This window comes from Oryctolagus cuniculus, chromosome 14 (genome assembly GCF_051225735.1).
Source record: "Oryctolagus cuniculus isolate XC-2025 breed Fujian yellow rabbit chromosome 14, ASM5122573v1, whole genome shotgun sequence".
Taxonomy (NCBI): Eukaryota; Metazoa; Chordata; class Mammalia; order Lagomorpha; family Leporidae; genus Oryctolagus; species Oryctolagus cuniculus.
Window position 1 is genome coordinate 73,986,391 of NC_142880.1, and position 9,385 is coordinate 73,995,775.

At 40.6% G+C, this 9,385-nt stretch overlaps 1 pseudogene; it reads right to left on the minus strand.

Annotated features, from left to right (window-relative positions):
* Positions 1-430: 430 nt before the first annotated feature.
* LOC138845195 (actin-related protein 2/3 complex subunit 2 pseudogene) lies at positions 431-1,629 on the minus strand (annotated as a pseudogene).
* Between the last annotated feature and the right edge of the window lie 7,756 nt (positions 1,630-9,385).

Here is a 9,385-nt window from a genome sequence, read left to right on the forward strand (position 1 = left end):
AGCACATTTCATTTCTGCAGATTATTTTCCAAACATGTACAAAATGGAACCAAAACGGAGAATCCGTTAAGAACCTGAAGAGGTGCAGCATTAAAAGCTACGATTATCCAGTAGCAAGTGTTCTAGCTTCAGTCTGTTCCCAAGAGTTAGCTAGTTGAAAACATCTTCCCTGTGACTGTTTTCTTTTATTTATTTATTTGACAAGTAAAGTTACAGACAGTGAGAGAGACAGAGACAGAGAGAGGCCTTCCTTCCGTTGGTTCATTCCCCAGATGGCCACAACGGCAGGAGTTATGCCCATCCAAAACCAGGAACCAGGTGCCTCCTCCCAGTCTCCCATGCGGGTGCAGGGGCCCAAGCACTTGGGCCATCCTCCACACCCCACCCCACCCCCCCGCCCAGGCCACAGCAGAGAGCGGGACTGGAAGAGGAGCAACCGGGACTAGAACCGGCACCCATATGGGATGCCGGCACCGCAAGTGGAAAATTCACGAAGTGAGCCACAGATGCGGCCCCCTGTGACTGTTTTCATTTCTTGTTTCTCAGCATCTGGACATGCATGCTTCAGTACCTTGAGGAAGTCAGCCTTTTTACCCACATACGTGTGTGAATACCGGCCTCAGAGCGCTTAATGTGGTAGTGCAGGTAGTCCTGGAAAGTGTGGATCAGGTTGATGGTGTTATCTCGGGCACTGAGTTGGTGTGCTGTGGTAACAGCATGAAGGTGATATAGCTGATGTCGCCCACAGCAGCTTCTGTGACTTTCGGCTCCAGAGGCGGCTCCCTGTAGCTAATGAGGACCTGGGGGGCTGTGTGACTGGCTCTGTGTCCTTCTTGAACTCCTGCATGAACACCTTTCCAATGACCACATCATTGCCATCCTTAAACATGGTGCTCAAGACTACTGTGCCTATCCTTTTTAGACTCAACACACATGGGCTCTTCATCCCTACCCTGGGTAACTGCCCTGCTCCCTCCTTCTTTCCCTCTTCTTGGAATTGGAAGTATTTCTCAAAGAAGCAAAACAGTTTCTCTTCAACATGCCAGCTGGATGTACAATGGAATCCTTGGCTGCAGGCAGATTTTCAAGGTCATATAGCAAAGAGACATTATATCCTGATTCCGGATTCACCAAGAAATTCCCATACACCCGTTCAATAACTCATCAGCACCATGTGCCTGAAGTTCTTTGTAGAATTTCAAAATACTGACCATCACCTTTGCTTTGTCTCCATTAGGATGTGAAATATGATAGAGACTCCATCAAAATCTACAAATGTTACTCCTACTGCTTCTGGTTAGTTTCCGGGGGCCGCGTTCTGGAACCAGAGAGCGAGTGCCTCCTCGATGATGTTGCTGTTCACCACTTGCAGGATCAAGGCGGCGGCTGGCCCCAGAAGCCTCAACCCACCTGCGGTGCCACAGCCGTCGCTGTCGCTGCCTGCGCAGCCTCACTGCAAGCCTGGTCCCTGCCCAGCCCCCGGCTGCAGGCGGCCACTTCCGCTCTCGAAGTGGGTAAATTTTTTACATTTCGAGACATCATTAAGAGAATGAAAAGGTAAGCACAGAATGGGAGATGATATGTGCAAGGTATAACTCCGGGAAAGGACTCATATCTGGAATACACGATGCATTCCTATAAAGTAATTAAAAACGAAAAGATTTAAGCAATATTTTTGACAATAAACATGTGAAGAGATTTCACAAAGGAGGATATCCTAATGACTAATAAATATATTAAAGGGCTCTCAAGTTCATTAATTATCAGGCAAATCTAAAACCTCTATATATTCATCTGAGTGAGTAAAATTTAAAAGAACAATAATGTAAGTGCTGGCTAGGATGTGGAAGAACTGAAAGCCACATTTCTACTTAGAGAATAAATTACTATGACTGCTTTGGAAAATTGTGTATCCGTATCTATAAAAGGAGAATATTTGCCTACTCAATGCATAGAAATTTTATTCTTAGGTGAAACACTCAATGGAAATATGTATGTGTGCATACAAAGGGGCATGTCAAGAATATTCATAACTATATTATTCAAAACAGCTGGAAACTAAACTAAAATGCCTTTAAAGAGTAAAATAGGTAAGTATATTCATATGATGAAATTCTACATAGTAATTAAAGTTTACAAATTACTACCACATGCAACAATATAAATGAATCTCACAGAAAAAAAATTTTGAACAGTATAATTCCACTTATAGAAGACGTAAATTATTAACTCTAGGGAAGAAATAGAAGATAATGGTTAGGAAAGGCACATGAATATTGTCTGGATGTGCCATGCTTTTTACTGTTTATTTTCTGAAATCCATCATGCTGTACAATGAGGATTTATACCTTTACCTATATGCATTTTATATTTCAACATAGATTATTTTGAAATAAAACATAGTGGAATTGCAGTCAGTAAATTGCTGCTTTCTAGTTTGGCCCAGCAATACAACTTATTTCACATTAATTTTTATATTTCCCAGAAACTCTCTTATGCTTGGTACATAAAGGACACTGAATAAATAGTGGTTCCCTTTTCTCTTCTTCTAAAAAGGATGAGAAAGACTTGAACAAGCTGTAAAAGAAGCATAGCAATACAACTTTTAAAAAAATGTTTCAGGGGGCCAGCGCTGTGGTGTAGCAGGTTAAGTCTCCACCTGCATCACTAGTATCCCACATGGGCCCCAGTTTGTGTCGCTGCTGCTCCTCTTCAGATCCAGCTCCCTGTTGATGGCCTGGGAAAGCAGTAGAAGATGGCCCAAGTGTTTGGGCCCCTATACCTGCGTGGGGGACCCAGAAGAAGCTCCTGGCTTCAGATCAGCCTGGCTCTAGCCTTGCAGCCATTTGGGGAGTGAACCAGCTGACGGAAGCCTCTCTGTAGCTCTACCTCTCAAATAAACAAAATCTTTAAAAAAAAAAGTTTCAGTTCTGATACTACAATCTGTAATTGTTATTACTTGTTGGATAATTGCATTTTACAAAGCCTTTATGTATGCTCTCTCTTCATTCATGTGATGGCAAAAATGAATAAGCCAGGATTAGCACTAGCCTGGAAAGGGATGGAATCTGGAGGCCAGCCATACCACACAAAATTGTTGTAAAGTGGTCTCATGGCTTGGGAGAAAATACTGGAAAAGAACTAAATGCTGTTAACTCGTTTTCATCTCCCAAGTGTGTCCGGAGTAGTCTCTTGTTTCCCTCATCATCTCATGTTTCTCTGCACCCTTCTCTCCATCTCTCCAATGCTGTTCCCTTTTCTTCCTATGAGTTTCCCTCCTCTTTTCCCTTTATTTCCTTTTTTCTTCCATATCCTCTACAATCACTCCATGGAGACAGTGGTGGTGATATTATCCCTAAGGCTGCTTCTGGGGAAGAGTGTCTGTTCTCATCATTTTCTATTTCAGATACTGATTTTAATTTTTTGACTAATTTTTCTCAGCACAAATAGAGTATAGTACGTGACAGAAGTGGCTAACTGTCCACCATCCGTAATGGTGTCTTTAAAAAGTGACTAACCGGCTACAACATTTCCCAGTCTCCCTTGCAGTTAGCTGAGACAAGATACATGAGCTCTAACCTATGATAACCGAGTAGAAATGGTCCATGTCAGGCCAGTTCGTGGGGGAACTTGAAGCATTCATATGCGGAAGTTGCCAAGGTTTCCATCAATTAGGATTCCTAAAGGACTATGGTTGAAAGCTACTGCCCAGATTTCCCCTTGCCCAATAGTAGTATACAGGCAAGAAATAAACTTGTACTTTATTTTAGACATGTAACATATATGTACTCACACACACACACACACACACACACACACCTGGAGGTCTACTTTTTTAAAGCACTTGGCCCACCTTAACTGATATAGAGTGTTTCCATATCTTTAGTAATTGTTTTAAGTCCCAGGCCTGCTGGGTTATAGGCTTTCTGTGAATATGCCTGTACATGGGGTAGACTAATTAATTATTCACCCCAAAAGATGGTCTCCTTTTTCTTACAGGGAACAGAGCTGTTATGTATCATCAGTACTTTGCCTCTGAGTCAAAGAAAAGGCCTGGAAAATGCCAATTAATTCTTGTAGCCCAAATAAAGAATGGATGGTGTATCTTTTCTCTTTAGGTTTATATTAGCATCTTGACTAAGGCTTTCTATCAAGTGGCTTTTCTAACAGAGTTCTCTTTTCTAACAGAGTGCAATAGTTGAAAATGATGATAGGATTCAGCAATATTTCATTCTGAAATGCAATGGTTTCCTGATAACCCCAACTTAAGAATTTTATTTTCTGGTTTGGAAACCAGGACCAGTCTTGTTCTGTGTAAAAAAAAAAAAATCATTTTAAAATAAAAAGGAAGAAATTCTGAATAGCTTGGTGACTGTCCCACTACCTAAGCCTCTTGCTCAGTAAAACAATGCCAAGAAATTCCAGTGGCTTGGTGCACATGCAGCTTGGCCACTGCTTTATATTTTAAAGGTACATGAGGTGCTGTTACGCTGGACCCAACTGGTCCAAACATAACCTTGGAGAACCAGTTTGTGTTGACTTTAACTCCATCCCAGAGACATTTGGAAATCTCTTGAAAACTTAATAATGAATTGTGGGTAGAAATCTGATAAGGTACTTAGGGCAACAGAGTTAATTCCGAATGAATTTATCATAATTAGTTTTGCCACAATAAATGTTAAGGGAATTAGAACGGCTTAGGCCAACCATTTAGAACATCATTGACATAAACCAAAGGACCCAAAGTACAAAATGTTATTGTGAGGCCACACAGATGATAGTGTGCAAAGTGTCACTGATCTCCAAGTGCCTCCATTCGGCATCTGAACAGCCCCACTGTTTACAACCCAGCACTTATAACCACGTGGTAGGGTACATTCCATAGCTCCCTCTGACAGGATAATTCCAATGTGTCATTTCATAAGAATACTGAACTAGACCCTAACTTGGCTAATTCTTGAGCACTCCAAATTCTCAAGAGGTTGCTTCTGATGGGAATCTGGCCCCAAGTGCTCTGAAGTGCTCATGCTTAACCTCTACAACTCGACCCAGGAACTATCTAGCCTGAGTTTCATGTTCAGTCCAGTCGGTCATCCTGGGCTAACAATCGTGAGGGTACATTGGTAAAGAAAAATGGAATTGACCAAAACTCAAGGCTAAAACTTTAGGCTACTGATCATTAGTGAAGGATCTGGTGTGTGATCTTAGGGCCATGATGGCACCAAGACTGTGGGTATTGACAAAGTCCACAGTAAACCCTTCACATACCAGCTCCATTCACACACACGGTCCCCTGAAATGCCGGTAGTACTGATATAAGAATGCCCATTCATAAACTTTAACTGCCTCAAAAACAAAGGCTACAACTCTTTCCTCTAGAAGATTTCTTAGATGAACAAGTAGGAGTTTCACCAGAGAAGCTGAAGTTCCTTTATACAATATTCTAAGTGAAATATGGTTTTCTTATCTTTTCACAAAAATGTTATTATAAACTAGAAAATATGAGTAAGCAAAAAATGTGAATTTGTATTTCTACCATCTATAGAGAACCACTATTAATAATTTTAGGCATGTCCTTTTAGCTCTACATTCTTCAATGCAGAAGCCACTAGCCACAGGAGGTTATAGAGTAGTTGAAATACAGCTAGCCAAATTGAAATGTGCTTAGTGGTACAATATGCATTGGACTTCAGAAAATGTAGAAAAATATGTAATACCTCTCATTAACATACTTTTATCAGTTATATTAAAATAATAATTTTACATTCACTTAGAGTATATTTAAATATATTTATAATTATAATCTCATTGTTTTATTTACTTAAATAAAATATTTACATTTAACTTCCCTTGTTTCCTTTTACTTTTTTAAATGTGACAATTAGAAAATTTTAAATGACCTAAATAGCTTGCATTTAGTATTGTATTTGTATTATTTATTATATTTCTACAGAATAATACTACTCTAGAACTTTTCTTATGCATTTAAGGAAATTTTTCTTATTCATATAACCTCTTTATGAGTGTTATAGTATATGTGCATTTTTGTTACTTCACTTTTCAGGTTTAATAATACTTATATATCAAGATACTGTGTATCAGCAAATACATATTACAACATTATTTTTAATAATCAGATATACAGTTCAGCATTATATTGACAACCTTAGTTTATTCAACCAATGTATTTGTGTTGAACTTTTAGGTTATTTCAATTTGGACATATTTCAAAAAAATACGAAGAATTTCTAAAATCAAAATCACTGTTTCTTCTGTCATATTGTTCCCACTCTTCTTTTTTTTGACAGGCAGAATGGACAGTGAGACAGAGAGAGACAGAGAGAAAGGTCTTCCTTTGCCGTTGGTTCACCCTCCAATGGCCGCCGCTGCAGCCGGCGCACCGCGCTGATCCGATGGCAGGAGCCAGGTGCTTCTCCTGGTCTCCCATGGGGTGCAGGGCCCAAGCACTTGGGCCATTCTCCACTGCCCTCCCTGGCCACAGCAGAGAGCTGGCCTGGAAGAGGGGCAACAGGGACAGAATCTGGCGCCCTGACCGGGACTAGAACCCGGTGTGCCGGCGCCGCCAGGCGGAGGATTAGCCTAGTGAGCCGCGGCACCGGCCTGTTCCCACTCTTCACCTTCAGGATAGAATGATTGTCTAAGAGTCAATGATGATGTTTTCATTTTATATGCATTTAAGTAAAAATTACCAGACAGATTTTTCTAAGGCACATCTGGAATATCTCCAGAAAAGATTTCACTTGTTACAAAACTGATTGTAAAACTAACCCTTATATAAATTAAAATGTATGAGTAAAAAATAGACCTGAGTTCTAATAGACTAATCTAATTAGATGTTTAATCACCCTCAGGTTTCTCAGTTTTTTTCTGAAAACTAATTTATAAAAAACTGCACTGATTTTAAGTAAATAAGTTATGGAAGCTCTCATGGCCTGGTCGTACAGCAAAAGAGAAGGAACTGAGTCTGTCTACAAATCCTATTGGTGACTCTGGTCACTACTGGTTGACTGATAAAGGTGCAAAGATGACCCAAAGATTCCCCAGCAAAAAACTCAGTAGTATTTTAAAACTTTGTAAAATAAAGTTTCTCCTCTGTTATTTAGGAATTTTGTCCTCTCTTCCTCTGTGCTATGAATTGAATGTATCTTCCCAAAATTCAATGTAATGGCTTTAAAAGGTAGGGCCTAAGGAATAGTTAGCTCATAAGGGTGAAGCCTCAAGAACAGGATTAGGACCCATAAAAAAGCCGTGAGAGAGCTTGCTTTCTGTCTCTCTCACTCTGCTCTCCACCATTTGAGAATACGAGAAGATGAACACCATCTCTCAACAGAAAGAAGGCCTTCCCCAAGAACCCCACCATGCTGACTCCCTACCTCGGAGTCCCAGCCTTCAGCACTGTGAGAAAGATGCTTGTTGCCTGGGCAACCAGTCTAAGGTGTTCCGTTACATCAGCCTACACTGACCGAAGCACTCTGTCTCAAGTTCCTCCAAGTTCTCAATGCAAGGCAACATCCCTGTGTATTTCAAAGAAAGATCAATGCTAAAAGGAATAGAGGCAAATGAGAAATTTGGCTTCTAACCAAAAAAAAAAAAAAAGACGATGACGATGATGACTTGACAAAAAAAGTTCTGAGATTTTAATGTGACAGAATGGAATCCTAGAAAGAAAAGCTCAATGTGACACGAAGAGGCAGGAGCAGCCTGAGAGCCAGCATCAAGAAATATTCATCCGCTTCCTACTCGGAGAAAAGCTGCAGAAACACAGAACAACTCTCATCCATAGGCTTTTTCTCCAAGGTCATCAGGTAAGCAACAAGCCAAAGGCCCAACAAGCCTACTTGATCTGTCCCTAAGATAGCAGCCTACTTCCCCATAAGAGTTGTACTATTAGAAGGAAAAGGAAAAGAAAGCTCGTCGTTTCACAATATTTGACAACCTCTGTCTTCTACCCAAAAAAGAGGAAAGAACAATAAAAGTAATCCATCCCAAATAACTGTCCCTGAACTACGGATGGAAGCTACAATAGAATTAATAAACTGGCTTAGAATAAAAAGCACTGTATAAATGCACCTACTGTCTGACCCTACTCAGGGGATCACACTCTACTTCAGTAAAATGCAGAACAGTTTAAGGTTAACCCTAGACATTGGACACTGTTTAACTGTGCTCTGTAAACGTTTTACAAAAGTAAACCACATGTGTTTATTCCAAGCATTTTAAATGTGGGCAGAAATAAAATCCTAAAATCTTCATTGGTACTGCATCCATTTTAAGACAGTAAATAGAAGAGAAGTACCTATAAACACCCCCTCTCTTAAGTATTTCTAGCTTTAAATACAGCATTCTTTGTTTCTATTTTTCACTGCATTTTTTTTGTTGTACCATGTGAAATGTAGGTCAAGTTGTTGGTAAGTGCTGGATAAAATCTGTTTATACTAAAAGTAAATGGTAAAATCCTTCCAGTTGGACATAGTTTAAAAATATTACTCCTGCTGATGTGCTATTCAGGGTATCCCCAATAGATTTAAATGCTGAGAAATTCTTAACATAAAATCTGGATGCTATATTTTAATCACAATTATATAACTCTCCCTTGAGAGAAAATACATAAAATTCACAAGACCTTCTACTCCTGGGGACCAAGCATGAGGAGCACAGTTGAAATCTTATACAGGTGCCTGTGCTTTATGCTCATTAAGTCATGAAAGAACCCACATGTTAGTAGGAACAAGAGGTAGACTATGGACTCAATGTTTGTGTCACTCCAAAGTTTAAGTCCTAATATATAGCATGATGGAATTTGAATGTGAACCCTTTGGGGGATAAATAGATTTAGATGAAATCCTAAGGTTAGAACCCCTATAATGGGATTACTGACCCTATGAAGAGAGAAAGCAACCAAGGATCTCACCCTGTCCATCACGAGGATGCAGCAAGAAGACTTCCATCTGAAAGCCAGAAAGAAAACACACACAAGGAACCAGACCCTGCCAGCACCTTGATCTCAGACTTCTAGCTTCCAGAACCATGAGGGGGGAAAATGCCCATTGTTTATATCACCTATTCTGTGGGAGTTTGTTATAGTGGCCCCAATAGAATAAGACAAGGTGAAATTGCAATACTGAGGACAGGTCAGACATGTAAAAGCTACTGTTGAGCCGGCGCCGTGGCTCAATAGGCTAATCCTCCACCTTGCGGCGCCGGCACACCGGGTTCTAGTCCCGGTTGGGGCGCCGGATTCTGTCCTGGTTGCCCCTCTTCCAGGCCAGCTCTCTGCTATGGCCAGGGAGTGCAGTGGAGGATGGCCCAGGTGCTTGGGCCCTGCACCCCATGGGAGACCAGGAAAAGCACCTGGATCCTGGCT